Below are 22,251 nucleotides of genomic sequence, written 5' to 3' on the forward strand. Positions count from 1 at the left end.
CAGGTTTTTTTGGAGACCTTCCGTGCCACGGCGGAGGCTTGCCAATGGCCGCGGGAGGAGTGGGCTCCGCGGCTGCTCCCCCTGCTGTCCGGGGAGGCACAAACAGCGGCCCTGAGTCTGCCTCCAGCGTCGAGGAGCAGCTTCGCGGACGTGAGCCGGGCGGTGGTGGACAGGCTAGGGCTCACCGCCGAAGACCACCGCCGGCGGTTCCGGGCCTGTCGGCTGGCTACAACGGACCGACCATTCGCCTGGGCCCGGCAGCTGCGCGACGCGGCGGTACGCTGGCTGCAACCGGGAACATCGGAGGGGGAGACGAAGCTGGTGGACAAGGTGGTGCTGGAGCAGTTCACGGAGGGATTGCCAGCGGAGACGGCGAGATGGGTCCGGTGCCACCGGCCCGCAAGCTTGGAGGTAGCGGTGACGCTGGCGGAGGACCACCTTGCCGCTGGAGCAGGGGAACCCGGGGACGCCGGACGGAGGCCGAACAAACAGGCCCCGGTGCCGGCCCCGAGGCGCCGTGTGCCGGCACCAGGGCAGGCAGAGCGGCTGCCGGCGCTGAGCCCCACTAACCCTTTCGCGGCGTTGGTGCCGTCCAGGGCAGCCGAGCCAAGTGGAGCCGCCCCCGAGCCACGGAGAGCAGCACAGACGCCGGGGCCGGAGTGTTGGAAGTGCGGGCAGCCGGGGCACCTGAGGAGGGATTGTCCGCTTATGGAAGTGGGGCAGGTGTTTCGTGTTGCTGGCGCCCCAGCACCCTCCCCCGGTCCAGGAGAGACATACAGTATTCCGGTAAGGACTCGAGGGGGTATACGCCAGGCGTTGGTGGACACGGGCTGCACGCAGACCCTCGTACACCAAAGCTTGGTTCGCCCCGGGGCATTGCTGGAGGCAGAATGGGTGGAGGTGAGGTGTGTGCATGGTGACGTTCACAGGTATCCCATAGTGCCGCTGTTATTAAAGTATAAGGGCAAAACGCATAGAGTAACGGCGGCGGTTAGCCCGCGCCTGTCGCACCCCCTGATTCTGGGTACCAATTGGCCGGGGTTTCATCAGCTACTGGGACAGTACGCGGGGGTGCGATCACGACCGGAAGCGGGGTGTAGCGTGTGCGCGGCGTTCAGCGGTGACGCGGGGTCGTCCGACACTGACTCCGGGGGGGAGGAGCCGGCGGGTCCCTCACGGGACGTCCCGCCGGCCCCGGAAGTGTCCCCCATGGGTGATTTCCCACTGGAGCAGTCTCGTGACGGCACCCTACGCTCAGCCTTTGACCAAGTGATGGCTATTGATGGTCACGTGGTGCGCCCTGAGGCCGCGCAGACCTACCCGCGTTTCGTCTTATTAAACGACCGATTATATCGAGTGAGTCGTGACACTCAGACAGAGGAAACACACACCCAGTTGTTGGTGCCGCAGGGCCGCCGGGAAACGCTTTTCCAGGCGGCCCACTATAACCCCATGGCAGGGCATATGGGCTATGAGAAAACTCTGGAGCGAATAACGGCCCGGTTTTATTGGCCGGGCATCCGAGCGGATGTGCGCCGCTGGTGCGCGTCCTGCCCGGACTGCCAACTTGTTAACCAGCCGGCCATACCGAAGGCGCCGCTGCGCCCTCTCCCCCTCATCGAGGTCCCGTTTGAGCGCATCGGCATGGACCTCATCGGGCCGTTTCACCGGAGTGCACGCGGCTACTGCTTTGTGTTAGTCTTGGTGGATTACGCAACGCGGTACCCGGAAGCAGTTCCGCTGCGCACCATCTCTGCAAAGAGTGTGGCGCAGGCACTGTTTCAGGTCATCTCCCGAGTCGGAATCCCGAAAGAGATACTGACTGACCAGGGCACGTCGTTTATGTCTCGTACACTGCGGGAACTGTACGAATTACTGGGCATTAAATCTATTCGGACCAGCGTCTACCACCCTCAGACTGACGGGCTGGTGGAGCGGCTGAATAAGACTTTAAAGTCCATGATTCGGAAGTTCATTAACGAGGATGAACGCAATTGGGATCACTGGCTAGACCCTCTGTTATTCGCAGTGCGGGAGGTGCCCCAGGCCTCCACGGGATTTTCTCCCTTTGAACTGCTGTTCGGCAGGAGGCCACGTGGGGTGCTCGACCTGATTAAAGAAAGCTGGGAGGACGGTCCGAGCCCCGCCAAAAATGAGATTCAGTACGTGTTGGACCTGAGAGCAAAACTCCACACTTTGGGGAGGTTGTCACGGGAGAATTTGCTCCAGGCTCAGCAGCGTCAGCAACGCCTGTATGACAGAGGGGCTAGGCTCAGGCAATTCTCACCGGGAGATAAAGTGCTTGTGTTACTCCCTACTTCCAGCTCGAAGTTGCTCGCCAAGTGGCAAGGACCCTTTGTGGTCACACGGCGAGTCGGGGACGTGGACTATGAGGTCGCTCGGTCGGACAGGGGAGGAGCCACGCAGATTTATCACCTCAATCTCCTCAAACTGTGGCGAGAGGTTGAAACCGCTTCTCTGGTGAGCTTGGTGAAGGAGAGAGATGAGTTGGGGCCTGAGGTGCCAAATTCTATCATTCCCGCCTCCCTCCCTTGTGATGACCATCTCACACAGGCCCAGAGAGCGGATGTTGTCGCGTTGCAACAGCGTTTTGCGGACGTGTTCTCCCCCCTGCCCGGCCGGACGTCCCTCATCGAGCACCATTTCGTGACGCAGCCTGGCGTGACGGTGCGTTCACGGCCCTACAGGCTCCCGGAGCACAAGCGAAAAATCGTGCAGAGGGAATTGGCGGAAATGCTGAGGATGGGAGTAATAGAAGAGTCGCACAGCGCCTGGTGTAGCCCCATCGTTCTGGTGGCGAAGAAGGATGGGTCTATACGGTTCTGTGTCGACTATCGCAGGGTGAACGAAGTGTCACGCTTTGATGCCTACCCCATGCCTCGGGTCGACGAGCTCCTGGACCGGTTAGGCACGGCCCGCTTTTTCACGACACTGGACTTAACCAAGGGCTATTGGCAGATTCCCTTGTCTGCCGAGGCCAGGGAGAAAACGGCCTTCTCCACTCCGTACGGTTTGTACCAGTTCGTGACACTTCCGTTTGGCCTGTTCGGGGCCCCGGCCACTTTCCAGCGTCTCATGGACCGGGTACTGCGTCCGCACGCAGCGTATGCTGCCGCCTACCTGGATGACGTGATCATCCACAGCGACACCTGGGCGGAGCATGTGCTGCGGGTGGCCGCGGTCCTGGAGTCCCTGAGGGGGGCGGGGCTCACGGCCAATCCGAAGAAGTGCGCGGTTGGACGGAGGGAGGTGCAGTATCTGGGGTACCACCTGGGGGGCGGGCAGGTGCGTCCACAGGTGGAGAAGACGGCGGCTATCGCATCCTGCCCGCGCCCCAGGACGAAAAAGGAGGTGAGACGGTTCTTGGGGTTGGCGGGTTACTATCGTCGCTTTGTGCCGGGGTTTGCGCAGCTAACCAGCCCCCTGACCGATCTCACTCGAAAGGGTGCCCCGGATCTGGTCCAGTGGACGGGGCCGTGCCAGGCGGCGTTTGTGCAGGTGAAAAAGGCTCTCTGTGGGGAGCCGCTGCTTCACACTCCTAACTTTTCCCTCCCTTTTGTTCTGCAGACTGACGCCTCGGACAGAGGGCTGGGAGCCGTTTTGTCCCAGCAGGTAAGGGGGGCCGACCGCCCTGTCCTATACATCAGCCGGAAGCTAGCAGAGCGCGAGCGCCGGTACAGCACCGTGGAGAAGGAGTGCCTGGCCATCCGGTGGGCGGTCGGCTCCCTGCGCTATTACCTCCTGGGACGCTCATTCACCCTCTGTTCGGACCACGCCCCGCTGCAGTGGCTCCACCGCATGAAGGATGCCAACGCCCGGATCACCCGGTGGTATCTGGCGTTGCAGCCCTTTAAGTTCAAGGTGATCCATAGGCTGGGGGCGCAGATGGCAGTGGCCGATTTCCTCTCTCGCTCGCGGGGGGGGGGAGTTGGCTCGGCCGGACGGCTCCCCGGCCTCGAACGGGCGGTGGGGGTGTGTGGCGGAGGCGTGGCCCCGGGCGCAGCTGCAGGGGAGGAGTGGAGCGGAAGGCTCATCAGGGCGGCGCTGCGAGGCCGGTAAGAACAGCTGATGTTGTTTATGGACTGATGATGGTCTCCCTCCGCTGTGTTTATAGTGAGACGAGGAGGAGCGGCCAGGAGAGAGATCAGCTGGGCTCGTGAGCTGTCAGACTGTGTGACTGAGTCAGCTGTCAAAACAACAAACACTTGAATAAATGTGGAAGTTGGCTGTACCTACCTGTGTGTGTGTGTGTCTGTGCCTGGTGTATTCCACAGTAATTTATTCAGTTCATGAGGCTTTAAAAGAAAGGTATGGTTGAATGTCCTCATCATGCAAATGATGAGAAGTTATGTTAAAGCTACTGATAACATGACCTGATGGGAGAATATATAATGAAAAAAGAGATCCTTGTGGGACACCACATCACAAGACAGACAAATCAGATTTTTTTTTTTTAAAAAAAGGTTGGAAAGGTTCAAAGTAAGCTAATCCAGACCTGGCCCGGAAATCCTGTGAATTAAAATCTGATGGTTGACGGTAGCAGAGGCTTAGCTTGGGGCCAGTAAAACAAGGACTGAGCAGTCACCGTTATCTGCAGGCAACATTAGGTCATTCGAGACTTTAAGGAAGACTTAAAGTGTAATGTATCTCACTGAAATTTATCAAGAACATTATGCTTCTGCAAAACTTTCCTGAGTTGTGCTCCAACAACTTTTAGAATAGTTTAGAGATAAAAGAAGGCTTTGAGTTGGGCCTTTAGTATATCAGGAAGGGTCTGGATGAACTTTTTTCAATGCCATGTTTAAAGCTGAGGAGGCAGCTTTAAGAGACCACGGACAGTTTATTAACTGAAAACCTTAACAGATAAATATAAAATTAAATCTGATAATAAAAGTTGATAAAAGCTGAAACAAAACCCTCACTGAGAGGTTCATTTGACTTCTCTTACCCCAACACCGGCAGTTCTGCTAAGCTGTCACCCTAAGGTCATTTTTATTTGATTTATCAACCCAGAGCTTTTCAATACACCAAGCATTCAAATAAATGGGGCTGTCACGGCAGCAACCACAAACACGGACAGCTGTACTGGCAGTAGATTTAAATATTTTTACAAAGATAAAGTTGTAAAATTGAAAAAAAACATATGAAGAGGTGGATTACATAATATATACCACACCACGGCTGTTTCAGCCAAAGTAATGATGCTTGAATATCTGCGATGGGAACAGCTCCACATTAATGTATGTGCACGGGAATCACGGTTTGGTCAGCATCACTAGAAAAGTAGAAATTTAGTCTGTAAAGAAAAGCAAAAAAGTCCTGACTGTGTCTGTTATTAGACATATTCATTCCTGTGTCTTTATAATGGGGCAGTGATAACAATGAGTTACATAAATAAAGTGTTTTTCATGGCGATAATTTTAGCATTTTGTCTTTCAACTACAGCAAATAATAACTACAAAAACATCATTTACACCTGTAAGTACATTTTACATGAGAAGTATTTGCATTTTTGAAAGCTTATTTATAGGAAAATAAACTATTAATTATAGCCAACACTAAAAAAGCAAGATGTAAAACTGCTCCTGAGAATGCTCTCGCCAAAGCTTATCAAGGGAAAGACAACTTTTGACAGTCTCTAAAAACGATTTATCATCTTGTTCTATTCTTCCATGAACAGTGACAGTATTTTTCAGAGAAACGATTGCTCGGTGAACAGTGATACTCTCTTATCTCAAACCTAGCCTGCAGAAGGTTAGGTTTGCAGCAGTTACCATGGCACCCCATTAAAAAGTAAAGCACCTTTATGACACTCAAAACCTGGGCTTAAATTTAAGGCTTAAATTCTGCTTTGTAGTGTAGTGTAGGGACTCACCTACTATATACACAGCCTTTATACTATCCTCCAATGACTCCCATTAAGGTTTTATAAAAAGACTAAAAGCTTCCTGATGTAAAAGGTTATTTTAAAAATTCCTCGTAGGTGCTCGTTGACACTAGGATGCCTCAACCTAGACAGAGACCAATTGTTATGTTTAATGAGAATGCACACACAAACTGAATGCAAATAAATGGTGAGCTTTAATTAGCACGGCTTGTACTTAAACACAACTTGAGCAAAACCTGAGAATGCAGGAAAATAAAAGGCTATATATACAAAGCATTGATTGGGAGCTAATGGGGAACAGGTGGACACCATGACGCCGACTTTTCTTTTTGTTGTTGCTTAGAAAGAAAGTGTCAAAAAACACGCACACAAGGAAAGTAGACTGAGAAAATAAGAAGTAATAACTACCAGTATATATAAAAAGAAGTGACAATAAAACTACTATTAAAACTAATAAAGACAAATAACTAATATAAAGAGAGAGTAAATTAGAGCATCTATTTATAATAATCAAAATGATAGTGAGCACATATTTCGTATTGACAATCAGTAACTAGTGCTCTGACTGAGAGTACAATAACCAGGCAGCCAATATTTGCAGTTTGTACTTGAGCCAACTCACTGAATTAACATTTATTAAATGGCTGCAACTGACTGGGTTTGCCACCCACAGTTGTCATAGCCTATGAAATCAACGCTTGCAGAGTAATTCTTTCACTTCATTTAACTTAGGCAATGAAGTTGACAGTTATAGCTTTGAATTCCTGCGACTTCCTAGTTAGGAAACACACTCTTTGATCTAAACTTTGATTTAGAACTAGCTTGCTATGGATGTAAAAACTGTGGCAGTACTTCATATATATACACACACACATATAAATGAGCTGTATCCATTCAGGTTTTCTCCTTCCTATTCACAACAGGTAGATCTCGATTCTTGAAAGCGTTTTATCTGTGGCCGCCTGCTTTGCACATATTCTGCATCTCATTCATCACTGTCTAAACAGTTGACAAGCAGCGCAGTTGATATGGATCATCACAAACAGACAGATACACTGCTCTCAAAGTCACACTGTGCTCACAGATGGGCAAACTGTTGTAAGAAAACTGATTAAATAGAAAAGGTTAAGTGAAGTGCATGCACAGATACATACACGAAATGGCACTTTTTAGTGCATTGCTGCAGCTGGGCCACAAAGACACGAGTAGAACAGAAATGTTCTGCAAAAAAAACCCTAAATTTCTGTGCAGCCTGTTCAGCTTTTATCCCTAATGATTATGTTTTTAGAGTAGGTCTCTCATGTTCAGCGTTTCCTGCTGTTACATTGTGAAAACGCTGAGGAGAATCTGAAGGAGGATTTATCTTGCATGTATTCTGAGGTTGTCAAACGCCTTGTGCATACACCCCATTGAGTACAACAGCATGCGAGTAAATGGCATGTCTTTGACTTTCACTATCTCTAGTTGCTGCGTGAAGGCTTCAAAGGCTAAACGATGGATGTGTGGCAGCTGGTTAACCTTCACAACTTTGGAGAGTTGGGCTCCCCTGTCCAATCCATCAATTGATCGAGAACGCAACGAGACGATGAATCATACTTCACTTTTTCTTGTCAGCGCCTCGCAAATGGCCCTTGCAGATGTAATACCGTGTTTGCTCAGCCTAGTATTTATTCACAATATACTCAGAAATTTTTCTTTAGCACTTTTCCTTCTATAACTCTTTTTCTTTATTATATAGTTTCACTGTTTATTTATTCATTCGTCTGGCTTTATAGAAATCTTTCCAATAGATAGATTCAAGCAAACAGATCAACAGAAAGCATGGCTCACGATTGACTTATTTGAAACCTAGGAATGTGTGCTAAAGGTTTAGCTTAGAAAATACACTCACTGGGTACACCTATAGGATGTAAATCCAGTGAAACAACCTAACCCCACTGATAGCATGTCTGTGGAGTGTGAGAGGAAGCTGGAGAACCCATGCAGATATAGAGAGAACATGCAAACACTTTATGGCCCCAGCCATTTGATCATATTTCTAACATTTAGCAACTTGAAACAATAAAAGTTTCTTTAAAAAAAGGCCAGTTCTGATTTCAAAGTAAGTAAAGTAAGCTAGTGGCGCTGGCAGAGAAAGCAAGCAAGTTTGCCAACAGCAAGTTTGTGTTTATATATCCATGCTAGCCACCAATTACAAGCATAATGCACAGACACAGGCTGCGATACAAATAGTACAACACCTTCTTTATTTACTGTGTAGACTCCACATTTGGAAAATGTGAAGAATCACTTACAGCAACGATAAACAAAAATGAAAATATTCAAAAAATAACCTTTGTGCATTTGTATTTTCTCGTTTATTCCGTCAAAGCCACAGGAAGCCACAGGAGGTGGACAAAAGAGTTTTATATTGTCTGTAATTTAAGTGTTTTGTGTTCTGCATCAATAAAAACTGGACCGTTTGGGTTAATAACAACTGTTATCCCTCTTCCGCCTCTTAAATGAATCGTGGGTCAAAGCCTGTCCTCCTGTGCTTGATGAGTGGTTCAGCTGTAACACAGCAGGAGGGCTGCTGGTGCTTTGCTATCAGACTTTCAGACGTCTGGGGCCGGCGTCTGTCCTGCTTTTGTTTTAGATTATCTGTTGTTGGGAGACTTTTATTGAACTTACAGTAAGCAATCGAGTTCTCATCGACTCAAATAACGTTTGTCTTTTGTCTCCCCTCGCTTGAAAGCTAGGGAAACACTAAGGTGTTTTTAAAATAGGGCTGAATGTATACCCACAGTATACATTGTTAGAAAATTTGCATAAAGAGATTACATCTAAAGGGCATAGTATAAAAATCAATGATTGCTGTCTTCACAGACACAAGAAAGGTGTCCAGACAGTTGTGTAGTATGAGTAAGAGAGGTGTTGTATTTTTAAGTATAGATGGAAATCTCCAATCATAGGATACTGTATGAACTAGGCTACTCACAAGCTGTTTCCTCCTAATTACTTTATGTCATCTATAATTACAATTCTCATTTCACTATAAAATCTCACTACACAGCAGTTAACAGCATGTTGTGAGCCATAATTAAAAGATTCATTGCTTTTTCCAGCGTGTTCACTTGGAAAGTCCATGAAATTGAGCTGAAGGCTCCACGCTTACAGAATGTGACTCAGTATGATGACCTTTGATCCCTGCAAAGGTGGCTGCAAATTGGGCTTTCCTCCGGCGCCCTGGCAGCAAAATTTGTCTATTATAGTTGTTTTTGTTCTAACTGTGACCTTGATTTTGTTTTGACAGAATATAAATCTGTTTGACTAAATCTTGACTTTCTATTATTACCTTAATTAAGTCTGTGCTGTCTGGTGGGAGCTTGGATGACAAAATAAAGACACGCTATTCATCTCAGAAATAATTGTCAGAAAGAGTGAGAAATAACCACCAGGTTTCATATTGTCAAGTGAATCTTAAGGCCTAAAGCTATGATTTTAGAAGTTACAAATTTGGAAAGCTGATTGTGTTGTACTTTTGTTGTTGTTCTTTGAAATTAGGTGACAAAGTTAAGATTAACCTCAAAACTTTCCAAAGTGCCTTAAGTAGTTAGATTTAGTAATTACAAGACAAAGTGTATATTGGCTTGGAGAGCTGTCTTTGTTCTGTAAGCTAACACACAGAGATCAATGACACCATCAATAATGTTCTCTCTTTAAGTTGGCTTACTCACAGGCTAAACAAGAGTTTAATACTTCCATTATGGTGTATCGTGTAAGTAAATAACAACAAATCTATTTGGTTCCAAACCTCTGAATCTCTGACCAAACCTCACTAGTTTGAGCTGATGTGCTGTCCAGGGTATTCTGTCCCTTTTGACCAATGATCACTAGCTTAAAAAATATCAATCTGAAGAAATCTTTTTACACCACTTTCTGTAAATAAACCTTAAATCGATGTTTCTTCAGTAGAAGATCCTGTGTTAGTCACTTCAACAAATAATTATCACAGCTTCTGCTTTGTTTGAAGAAGAACATTAGACGGCAAAACTAAGCAAAATACATCTTGTCACACATAAAGAGAAAATGTCAGATTGAATGATCAAGTTCGGCAAAATGGGAATTTAACCTTGCTCTCAGCCCGAGTAAAGTTTAACTTAAAATGATGAGTGAGAGAAGCTAAATGAGGGAAGCTAGTCCAAAAAAAACTAGAAACTGGAAAAAGGCAGTGTACCGTACTAGAAGTAGTTGGTAAGTGACTTTTCTCCAACTTCAATAATTTTGTGGATCTATACTCAAAAGCACTGAGGTGAGTGCCTTGACTACTGCTCACTAGTATGGGTGGAAATTAGAAAAGTGGAGAGGAATACCTGAGTGCCATTAGAATGCTGTGTTTACCATGAGAAGGACATTGTTAATGTAACCTTGAGTGAGCAACTCCACCAGCCATATTAGCACAATGAATATGCTAAACATGACCCATGGCTCCAAGAATGAAAACAGGAAGCCTCCTCAGCTGGCAGACAATATTTAACCTTTTTTTTCTTTTGTTTTAAATGCATATTTAATGCATACCAACTATGTGTGAGCATTCAGTCGTGTGTGTGTGTGTGTGTGTGAGCAAGCTGCAGTGAAGACTAAATGAAGTGAGGCAGATGCAGAGCACGACAGCGCTGTTCCTTCCTACTCGCAGGAAAAGAGACTTTGTTAAGGACTAATGATTGTCACTCTGTCCCCTCACTGAGAGGCAGAGAGTACCTGATGATAATTAACCTTCAACATAATCAGCTAAGACCTCAAAAGCACCATCAAACAAACCATGAGGGCTGGGTCATGTATAAAATTACAGTATGCAACACACCTGTAAACTAAATGAAAATGAATACCCAAACATCTGTGATACCCCTCACTTCACTGAACAACAGTTACTCATAGTTTTATGTTACACCATACCAGTACCAGATTTGCTTTCAGACCTGCCTCAAATCTTCATGGCATTGATTAAACAAGCTGTTGAAAACACTCCTCAGAGACTTTGCTCCATATTGACATGACAGCGTCACACGTTCCACCACATCCAAAAGGTGCTCTTGGGTTGAGATCTGTTGACTGTGGAGGCCATTTGAGTACAATGAACTCATTGTCACACTGAAGAAACCAGTTTAAGATGATTTGAGCTTTTTAACAAAGAGTATTATCCTGCTGCAAGCAACCATCATAAGAATGCCACACTGTGGTCGTGAAAGGACGGACATGGTCAAAAGATTACTTGGGTATTTAAACAATTCTCATTTGGTAGTAATGGCCCCAAAGTGTGCCAAGAAAATATCCCTCATAGGATGGATGGATCCTCACTTTTATGTTGTTTTTAGCAAAATCTGACCTTACCATACGAATGTGTCAACAGACATTAAGACCCATCAGTTGGACAACCTTCTATTGTCTATCTAAGCTGACAGCTGAGGCACCCAGTGTGGTCTTCTGCTGTTTAATACATCTGCTTCCAGCCTGAACATGTGTATTCAGAGATGCTTTTCTGCATACCTTGGTTGTAACTAGTGGTTATTTGAGTTAGTGTTGCCTTCCTATCAGCTCCAAGCAGTCTGGTCATTCGCCTCTGACCTCTGTGAACTGCAGCTGACTGAAAATTTTCTCTTTTTCCAGACCATCCTCTGGAAACCCTACAGATGATTGTGCAGGAAAATCCCAGAAGATCAGCATCTTTTGAAATACTCAGACTAACAACCATTCCCCATTGTGATGTTCAATTTGAACTTCAGCAGGTCATCTTGACCACGTCTATGTGCCTAAAAGCTTTGAATTGCCACCATGTGATTGGCTGATCAGATATTTGCATTAACAAGGAGATGAACTTGTGTATCTAACAAGGACAGCAAACACAAGCATCCCAGCAGATTTAAACACTGTCCATATAAACACTGACTGACCACAGTGTGTGAAAGCAGAAATTCTTAAAAATTAAGAACATGGGTCACCAATTGACGATAATAAATTTTTTAGTAGATGCTGTACTTCCTTCCTCTGCCTGACCTCTCACCGACCCAATAACAATAATTCTCAGCAGAATTTGTATCCATTTGTGCCGACGTGTTCATCTGTTAGATAATATGAACATTTCAATAAATAGCAGGCTCTTGTTTCTGCAAATGAGGTGTTCACCCTTCCCTCTACAGCACTGCTACCATAATAATCATTATTTGTTTTGCTAGTAATCGTGTACCCTTTAAAAAGCTGTAGCAAATGAAGGCCCTTGAATTACCATAGTCATAAATATTCATCACTACAAAATTCTTAATTTAGGAATTTCTAGAGTATTATCAGTGCTGCAGCTAACCGGGGCGGCTTTTCAGTAATTGGAGCCCGTGTTAGAGCATAAATTCACTTATCCTAGTCTAGAGGTCAGCGAATAACAGTCTGTGAGAAAAATGTGGCTCATGGCCCAGCTGTAAATGTTACATAAATTACAGGAGGTATAAAATGGATAATGTGAGAGCTATTAATAAGAGCATAACAAACAATAAGATATATCGACAGTAAAAAGTCAAAATTAAGGTCTGCAGTGTGTCTCCACCGCAACAAAAGACCAATGTAGACCCAAAATATACTGAAAAACTGCTGTAAACTGCCCCGCGGTGCGCTATAAAATCATTGGAACTGTTTTGTAACGCACCCCGCCGCAAACAAGCGAACTCCGGAGAACACAAACAAATAAATAGAAGCCAGCGAGAGGTAAAGTGAGCTGCACTCCACCCATCTCAGAAATGAAACCATAAAGCACAGCCATGAAATTTACAAACGCAAGCAGAGGAGTTGAATTTGACCAAATAAAATTGTGTAATTGACCAGCATGCACACCTTCTCCTGGTGCGACACAAAAACAGAACCATCGCGCCTTAACCCACGACACTAAAAATAGAAATCCACATCTGTGTGAGAATCCAAGTGGAATCCTCCCACCCACTTTCAAACATCTGTGACAGAGACTTTACCTGTGGGCCACTCCTGTGCAGCTGGTCTGGGACCTGGAAAAACCTGGTTTGTGGAGACCTGAAGCTGAATTGGGTTGGATATAACCAAACTGAATTCTTTTTTATTTTAATCTGTCACAGGTGGATAGTTAAGCTTAACAGTAAATGGAGACATTTAAATGAATTAAAGGCACCACTGAAGTCCTACCAAGCCAAGTCATAACAAAATTATACCCAACATATGCTTGCTTTTCATGCATATGAGGCTAAAGGAATACAGTTTGGCAGTGTTGGAAGATTAAAAGGAAGAGGTGAGGGTGAAATGTGAGAAGATTATCTCAAAATAAATTCCACTAGACCTGAAGCTGTTTCAGCTTGCTTTGTATGCATAAGAGGGCAGTTTAAAAAAAAAAACAACAACAATTAATGAACATCACTTGGTTGTTTTAATCCCTAAAACCTTTTAGCATTGTTTTGGCAATAAAAAACAAACTGGATAAAATGAACAACCTTCCACAGTAGCATATAAATTATATATATGAAATTCACTGTAGTCAGAATATGTGCAGCTTTGCTGCTAAATTTAGCTAAATGCTTAGCGAGATGCTAATTGCGGCTAATATTAGCATTAGCCCAGGAGAATGCTTGCGGCTAATTTAGTCATTAGGGTTTAAAATGAAGTTCGAATAGGCAGTCATACACTCACTAGATTCACACTGAACTTTTAGTCTGCAGGTGATGAGGGGATACATCTCCAGTACAAAATAATTTCCCCCAAGGATCAATAAAGTATTCTGATTCTGATTCTGAAGGCTGAACATAATTTTCCTAAATTTAGCCTAATGGAGTAAGCTTTTCAAACAAAATGTGCATATCACCCACACTTTTAAGTGTTCAAATAATCTTGGTGAAAATGACACATACTCTGCTGAAAGCACCTGAACATGTCCTGCTTGATTTAATGATACAAACCCACAGCAAATTAGAGAAAATGCTATACCCCAAGCCTAGGAGTGGAACTTGCATGAAGTGTGAAGGTTTATAATCCAAGTACATTAATAAATGCTTATTTTAGCTGAAGATCAGTGTCTAAAGGTTTGTACATGTGTTTGACAGTCGTTATCTGTGCAATAAATCCTGAGCCACCTCTCATTACTTCTAATTATACATTTTTGTCATTTTTTAAAGCGGTCTTGAGCAGTAATTCCCCAACATTTCTGAATGTTTTTCAAAGTTTTTTCCTTTTTCAGTCCTTGCACCTGACCTTTTTTAGAGGAAATATCTGTCTCTTAAGCCACTTAACACTTAACTGTGAATAATTCAAGAACAAAAAAAGGCATCTCATCTGGAGCAGATGAATAGTGTCTAAAAGTCATGTCCATAAGAAAAAATCAGACCCGATACAGTCACTTAAGCTTCATCAGGTCTCAGTGGAAGGGTGGTTGTCAACAAGCCATTCTTAAGAAAGGGAAATGGAGAAAAAGCAGCAGTATGCCAAATTACACAACAACTAGACTACCGGTAAATGAGTGGCAACAGGTCTCATGGAGTGATGAATCCAAATTTGAAATTTTAAGTTCAAATTCTTGTCAATTGTTATATGACGGGGGTATGGAGAAAGGTAAAACAGTGACTGACTACGGCCACATGCAAATCGTGGCGAGTGCTACATTTCAAATTGGTGGAATTATGAACAAAGAAAAGTGCCATCAGATTTGAATCCACCGTGCAATACCATCTGGAAAGTGCCAGACTGTGACAAACTTTTTTCAGCATGACAATCCCAAACACACAGCTATGCAGTAAAAGCATACCTGGACAGAAAAACACACAGTGGATTCAGAGTTTTGTACAGTAAGTGATATACAGCAATCTGTGTGGAGTTTTCATGTTCTCCCTGTACTCCTGTGTGCTTCCTTCTACAGTCCAAAGATGTGCAAGAGTTAAGGTTGGTGATTCTAAATTGGCTGTAGAGGTGAATCTTTCTGTTTCTCCATGTGTCAGCCCTGTGACAGACTGGCAACCTGTCTAGGGTGGATGTGTATGTATAATTTAGCTACCTGGCAGTACTGACCAGTTATTTGTATGACTGTCTGCCCCCAAACACTATATCGCTTGGAACAAAATCTGAATTATAACTTGCAGCACAATAAATAGTTCATATGTACCCAGTTTGTGATTACATATAAACCTTTCCAAGACTATCAACAATCCCGGTTATGGGCTGTCAAACTAAAGTGTTCTTTTCAGGCATCAGCTGTAGCACTTGGCATCCAAATCCCGTGAACTTGAATTGCCAAGCTACAGATAAAATTATGAACGTGAAATTGATTCTGTTGCACAAATATCTGACTTATAACAAGAGGGAGAGCCAGCTAAGCAGTTTGTGGTTATGGATGAAGCATTTACTCATTCTGAGATCAACAAAAAAGTACTTGAGCTTGCAGAAATGCAAACATCAGCTGGCACAAACAGGTGGTTACCTTGTGCCTGCCAATCAAGTTCTCAGGAACTATTTTATTTTTGCAAAATGGCAAAAAAAAAAAAAAGCTCAGCAGAAATGATATATTTTTAAAAGAAAATAAAGTACAATTTATCATAAATTACTTCTCAATGGGTTGCATTGATGCTGTGGAAGGCAAAGCCACATAACACAAGACCTGTGGAATTGAAAATAGACGCCTGTCTTTGTGACACGAAGAGACTGTGAAGTCTTTAATGGACAGAAGCAAAACAGCTCTTTTTTACCCTGTTTGTAACTGTGACCCGCCATTATCTCTGGTCACACCGAGCACACATTTCAATTAAGCACTGCATCACTGCACATCACATTAATTATAAGAGACTATAATAAGTCAGGGTTTTTTCTACCATCATGCTATAAATAACATAAAAAGTCAGAGGATGCTACGGGCAGAGCCAAACTCAGGCACCAAGCTGAACCACAAGGTGGAGCCAAAAATAAGTGCGTGTGTTTTTTTAGCCATCTCCTTCTGTGTATCTCATTTCATCTTCACGTTCATCCGTCCCTTCTTTATTCCCGTGTAATTAAAAATAAAACAATAACAAAAAAACGAACGAGTACAAGTATATCACTCCAAGTCTGTAAAGAGCATAAATCAGCATCTAACTGGAGTAGAGCAGCCAGCCTATTGATCACACCCTTGGTGAATTTAACACTTGGTCTGAATCAGCCCACTTAAAGTGAATACTTTCTCCTGTCATTCGTCACGACTGAAACGTCTGCGACTTCTGCCTCGTATCCAGCAAATGATGTTTGATTGCTTATTGAGCCGCGCTCTCAAGTCACTGCTGCACAAGGACAGTTTCCATTCAGCCCAGCGTGCAACAATTAGGCTCCAGTTCACCAACGCAACTGGCTCATTAAAACCAGTAACATACAGACTCACAGGGTACAAATCGCCAGCTTAAGTATTTGGTATCAGACAGGTTAAACCCCCCGTTTAAGTAGTGACCACAGAATAGTCCGTGCCTTAACTTCTGATCTACAGATCCAGCAGCATTAAATGTTTAGTCATTCGTTGCCGCATCTTACAGCTTCTTGCTTCCCCCCCAACTGCCGTTAAACCCGTTAAGAATGGTTTCTGTTGCTGCATATATTGCTCTCTTCACATCTTAATAAGCAGTTTCCCTTACCTGTGCTGCGTCTTGTCTGCGTTTCCAATATTCTCCCTTACTTTTGCATTACGTCCGCTGCCCAGAAATACGTCAATTTGCAAGAAAAAGCGTAATTGAAGAGTAACTCAGTTTCCCTCTGTATAGTTCTCTGGATCTTGCTCCGCGTCTCCCTCCACCACGGAGACTCCCAGGGCAGATAAACGGGCAGATAAAATGCGTTACTGATAAGATCAAGAGCAGTCCAGTTTAAATCTGATCTTTGGATGACCAAATCATTTCCCGCTTTATAGGACAGTGGAAAAACAGCCACATCCCCGTTAGTTGGAAAATCCCTCCTCACTTTATCTCCCGGAGAAAAGCAGTGTCTTTTTCTTCCCCCCACACACACCAGCGAGCAGTTTTACTCTCCCTGCTCAGCCTTTAGAAAACCAGTTGCCTTAAAATCTGATAGGCCCGCTGAACTGCAAGGTTTATCTGTTGGGATTATTCTAACGGCACCGGTGATGCTGCGTATCCCGCATCCCACTTACGGGCTGCGGCTGAGGTAAGAGCGAGCGCGGAGGAAAAAGCCAGGGAACGATCGCGCTTTGTGCGGTGCTCCTCCAAACAAACGTACCTGTGAAACCCTCTCTGTAGAAAACACCTATTTTACATTGTGCTGTATGTCAGACGCACTCGTGTACAGTCGGCTGTATCCACTGCGGTCCGGTGGAAAGATGCAGGGCAGACTGATAGAGGTGCGGGCGAAGTCTCCCCTTCTTCTCATACGCGCTGCCGCGCACACGTTCACAGAGGGGGGATTTTTTTTGTGCTGTCCTCAGACGTGGAAAGGAAGATGCTCCTGACTCTTAATGTATTTATAGCAGTGTGTGTGTGTGGGGGGGGGACCTAGAATAACACAAACTACAGATGACAAAGAAAAGGTCATCTGACATTACAGGAACATATATAAAAGAGGGGAAAGTCTATATTATTCATGTTCTAGCTTTAATATAATCTTAAAACCGGACAGGATTAATAGGATTAAGAAAAAAGCCTCGGAGTGAAACTGATTATTTCTAGGATTATTTTTCTTACCTGCTCGCTGCTCTCATGGGTCATGCTGGAAGCACATTTTAACTCCTTTAACCCATCAATACGTTTTCCCAACCCTCCTGAGCAGGTGGAAATTGTTTTGAAAAGTTCCCACTGACTTTATACCCAATCCACAAACAACTCTACAGCTTTGACTTGCACTTTTGCATCTGTCAGCGTGTGTAAGTGCTTCTAATGGATGAACAATTTAGTCACACTGCTGCTTTGTCTTGCTCTCTGTCTAGACTGGTGGGTAAGAATGTTTTTCAAACATCTCCAGCACTCATCAAGACCCCACAGAGGCCACCAGTTCACTGTGGCGAGCTGTGTTTAAAAGGATGTCAGTCCTGTAACCCCTCCAGATGAATCACAGGGCCCCGGTGGCAGTAAATGTCTGTTTAAACACCAAACGCTTTAGTGCAAGGTGAAGGTTGATGTAATTGCTCATGGGAGCTGCGGAGGGACAGACGAGAATAATGTCTTGACATTTTAACCCCACCCTCATTGCGTCCACCAGTCATGCTGTCATCAAAGTGGGGAAGCTGCCGAGAACTGCTAAAGACAATTTCCTACAGTCTCACAACTGTGTCATATACAAGCATATAGGAGGGACAGAGAGAGAGAGATGTTCAGGGATTGTTTTTCCCAGGATGGGACCGATGGGATGCCTTTTTAGTTGCATTGCTTTCGGATCTCAACTTCTCAAGGGCTTCATTTCTTAGAAATCACTTGCAGGTGTGTTTAGATGTAGCCCCAGGAAGAAGAGCGACTGAATGAATTTTATGCACAAATACCACAGTAGAGTTACCACATCCTGAAGTGCTTTATCACTGGTGCAATTTGCATACCACACAGTCAGCTATGCGTTGAGTAATTTCTGATCTATTATTGATGAAAAATGAAATCAGCATGCCTAAAGCGGGACTCAATGAAGTGGTACCCGTCATCCACATTCCATTATATGTGGCCAGAATGGAAATCTAATAGGATATTTGCGTTGAGTAATTCAGGCTGGGACTTGATATTAATTTTTCATAAGCCCCATGGGACAAACACAAAGATATGCCGAATATGTATTTGCTACTCTCTAAACGTATTGGCTAAATCACTGTTATTATCTTACGCCTATCAGGAGTTTGTACCTGCTAACACAAAATCCAATCAGGGCAGGCGGATCTGTCACAACATAGGTAAACCAGTTCTTTAGACGTGTAGAGATGCAGCAGGACCTGCATCCTTTTTTATTACATGCACACTTCTTTTTTGTGTCACAACCCAGCTCATAGCTAGTGACACATAAGGCAAGACGAGACAGGCTAAGATGCCGTTTATGAGAAAAGATTAGGACAAAGAAAAACAAACACGAGGATGAGTAAGAATGTGGTGGTGGTGACAATGGAAAGCAAATTACAAACAAGCAACAAACCAGGAGGTGGAGATTTTAGGAAGGAGTCACAATATTACTGACTGGAACAAATGATGAGTTAAGACCCTCTTCTGAGGGCGTTTATCATAGTTCATCATAGCTCACGTAAAAATAACTGCAGTAAAAGTGATAATAAATGTCTTTTTTTTATTATTTTCTGACATTGTCTGCTAATGTGTTTTCCCAACTTGTCTACTGGAGACACTCAAGGCTACAACGACAACAAGTTTAAATTTCCAGCATTGTTTTTATCATTATGTTACAGTGCGCTCACACAGAGGCGTGTCGTGAAAAATGACACTTGTCTCACTGAAATTGGACAATAAGTTCATTTCAGGACACAAGTGGTGCAGATTCACACATTTTATCTGAACATAGTAAGGGAAATGGCAAATTCTTCTAATAATGCAGGGTCATTCATAAGACCAAAAAAATGTTGGGAATGTAGGCTAGATGCCAGAGATTATTAGCTAATTTTAGCTTTCGGAGCCATAAATCTGCTGCCGTATCACTAGCTGTCAGCCCAGGAGCTGATGTACTTCATTATTTTTCTGTTCTGGTTGAATTGGGCGTCATTGTTTGTTTACAGTACCGCAGAGCTCCAGAGAGCAAGGCAGAAGAATGTCGCCTGTCAATGGCCAGAGGCAGCTTATATTCAATTAGAATATTATTATAAAATGATGTAAATCAGCCTTTTATTGGGCTGTAAATTCTGTTCCACTGTTACATTTACCTTTTGGTGACAGCACAAAGACAGAGGAAGGAAGACAGAGTAGGTATAGGGTGAGAAGGAGAGAAAGGAACTTAAAACAGGCAAGCATAGACATGCAGTCAAAGTTAACAAAAGTTACAAAGCCAGTCATTGATGTTGATTTTACTTTCTAAGTAGAAGATACTAATGGACATGAATGGTGCCGTTTAGGGTGTAATTCACATCACCTAAACAGGATGGTTTCAAATCTGTTCTCCACTTCTTGAGTTGTGTAGCTGACATCCTGTTCTCATTCTGCACAATAAAGGGAGAGTTTGTAAGAATTGGAAAACTTTAAGGTAAAGTGAAATCAGCTCTAGTACCAATTCGTTTTTCCAGGTGTTCGGAGTGGCACTGTGATTTTTCATGATGTGCTGCATGTTTCTCCTCTAATCTACTCTGCTACAAATTGTTCTTCAACTTACTTTTGAAAATTATAGTCAACACAACTGAGCCTTTGCCTCAAGTTTAATAACTAAAATGTCTATCCTAAAGGCACGTGTTATACACTGCAATAGGTCATCCAACTAATTAGTTTGCTTTTGGTGGTAACATTGTAACACGTACCCAGTTGAATTGAAGCTTGCAAAGGGGAAAGGGATTGTATATGTTTGCAAGCAGCATACTCCATTAATATCATGAATATTAACTGCAAGACACTGTATGACATTATGATTGGGAGCTGAGCCCCTATAAAGGTCTGATCATAGAAACGCCCCTGACTGGAACCCATACTGACCTAATGACCATCCATTCCTTCAGAGTCCTGCAGGAGGAAACCCTACAGTGACAAGAGGAAAGCAAGTGGCCATAATGCTCATCAGCCTGGCATCTACTGTACAATTCCTACAGGACAAACTCAACCAGCAACAGTTTGGCTGGGGATTTATGCTAGCAGTAGCTAGTACAGCCCTGAGCCACTAGCCTCGAGCTGAGATGGAGGTGATGAGTGAGCTGCAGAGGTCTGGTCTTGCTCATTGCTCCAGACATTGTTGGTTTTCAAATGTGTAGTCCTCAGACTCAATTGACTCAACTGACATCTCCTGAGGGAATTATTAGATTTCATGGAGCTGCCTCCACAAGCATTGAAGACTTAATATTGCTTTTCCACATAGCTCATGCAATACCGCTTCCAAAGGCCCATTGATGGTGGGTAAAACTGGCAGAGTGCCTCTTTAAATTCCCACAAAATTTTGTATGGGGTGACTTGTTCTAGCATTAACACAATGTTTGGGCTTTCTCCTTGATTAAGAGGAAAAATCCTGTCCTGGAGACCAATGTTAATGTTAATGAAATAATCGTTATTACACTTCTAGTACTTCCATAAATTACTAAAGTCAGGATGGTTGCTCTCTGCAGTGAGCAAACACACACATAAGCAATGTTTCAGTTACAATATTAAAACAGATCTCACAAGCAAAGATCACAGGTCTGCAATGAGATAAAATATGTTTGACTGCACCTCTCACCCAATTACTCTGCAAACTCCTTAAGTTTGTCTTAATTATATTGATTAAAATATTAGTATTTCTTTGAGTTTGACTAAAATGTGCACTAAAATACAGAGCAGTTATTTCATACACAATAGTAAAATAATATTACTGCAAAAAGGGAAAGAAATAAACTAATGAAAACATTTTTAAACAAGTTTAAGTGGCAGTTTTACTCATATGGTCGGATCATTTTAATAATAATATCCTACTGACCACTGGTTTCCAACACACAGCAGTCTGCTTTGATTCTATGATTTTTTAATAACAGTAATAACAGTGAACACATTTCAAAGTTGTAGGTGTAGAAAGAGCACTACTGCGTTTTTAAAAACAAACTTCAACATTCCCATGCTGTCAAAATCTATTTTAATAATTCCTTGATCACTTTAAAAATATCTGTAGGTCTCCTTTTTGCTACATCTCAGACCTTTACGCCTCATTCGAAGTAGTCTGTAATCTTTGGGGCTGAATTTCCTCAGGCTAAACTGAAAACAAAAAGAGAACAAGGATGCCTTTAATCTTCCAATATTGCTTTTCCCCTACTTTGCTGTATTTGTCTTTCATGCTTTCGTAGAAAAAAAAGAGTATGTTTGGATAAAATGCTCTGTGAATCACATTTGCTGGTAAGACTTAAAATCCAGCTGTGCCCATAAAGCAGCGGCTCACGCAGAGTTTGATTTAAATAGCACACTGAAGTCAGAGCATGAGTTAAACGGCACAATATAAATGTGTGTCAATATCAATTTCCCTTTGCAGCTAAAACAAACAGAATCAAAATGTAAATATATATTTTTAATGGAAGAAGATATTTTTGTTTCATATTTTCAGTTAGGACATTTGGTTTGTCACTAATCTCACCTATGAACATACTGGTGCAGTCACACCCACTTCGTTTTAGAGGCCATGAGAAGGAGCGGTTCAGCATTACTGACACAGCCAAACGCTGAAGACATATGAAAATGCACTGCCAATTTTTCCACAGGTCACTG

The 22,251-nt window shown here is 43.6% G+C and overlaps 1 protein-coding gene across 2 annotated transcripts in view; it reads right to left on the bottom strand.

The window, feature by feature from the left end:
- The window catches only part of grik4 (glutamate receptor, ionotropic, kainate 4), a 370,076-nt gene extending 352,810 nt beyond the window's left edge, over positions 1–17,266 (bottom strand). For both annotated transcript variants that reach the window (XM_085430050.1, XM_085430049.1), the window contains exon 1: positions 16,537–17,266. The gene's annotated coding sequence lies outside the window, so the exon portion shown is untranslated. The remainder of the gene's footprint in view (positions 1–16,536) is intronic.
- Between the last annotated feature and the right edge of the window lie 4,985 nt (positions 17,267–22,251).

This window comes from Copadichromis virginalis, linkage group LG14, assembly GCF_057382275.1.
Source record: "Copadichromis virginalis isolate Kocher_CV1m ecotype Utaka linkage group LG14, C_Virginalis_male_GT1.1, whole genome shotgun sequence".
Classification (NCBI taxonomy): Eukaryota; Metazoa; Chordata; class Actinopteri; order Cichliformes; family Cichlidae; genus Copadichromis; species Copadichromis virginalis.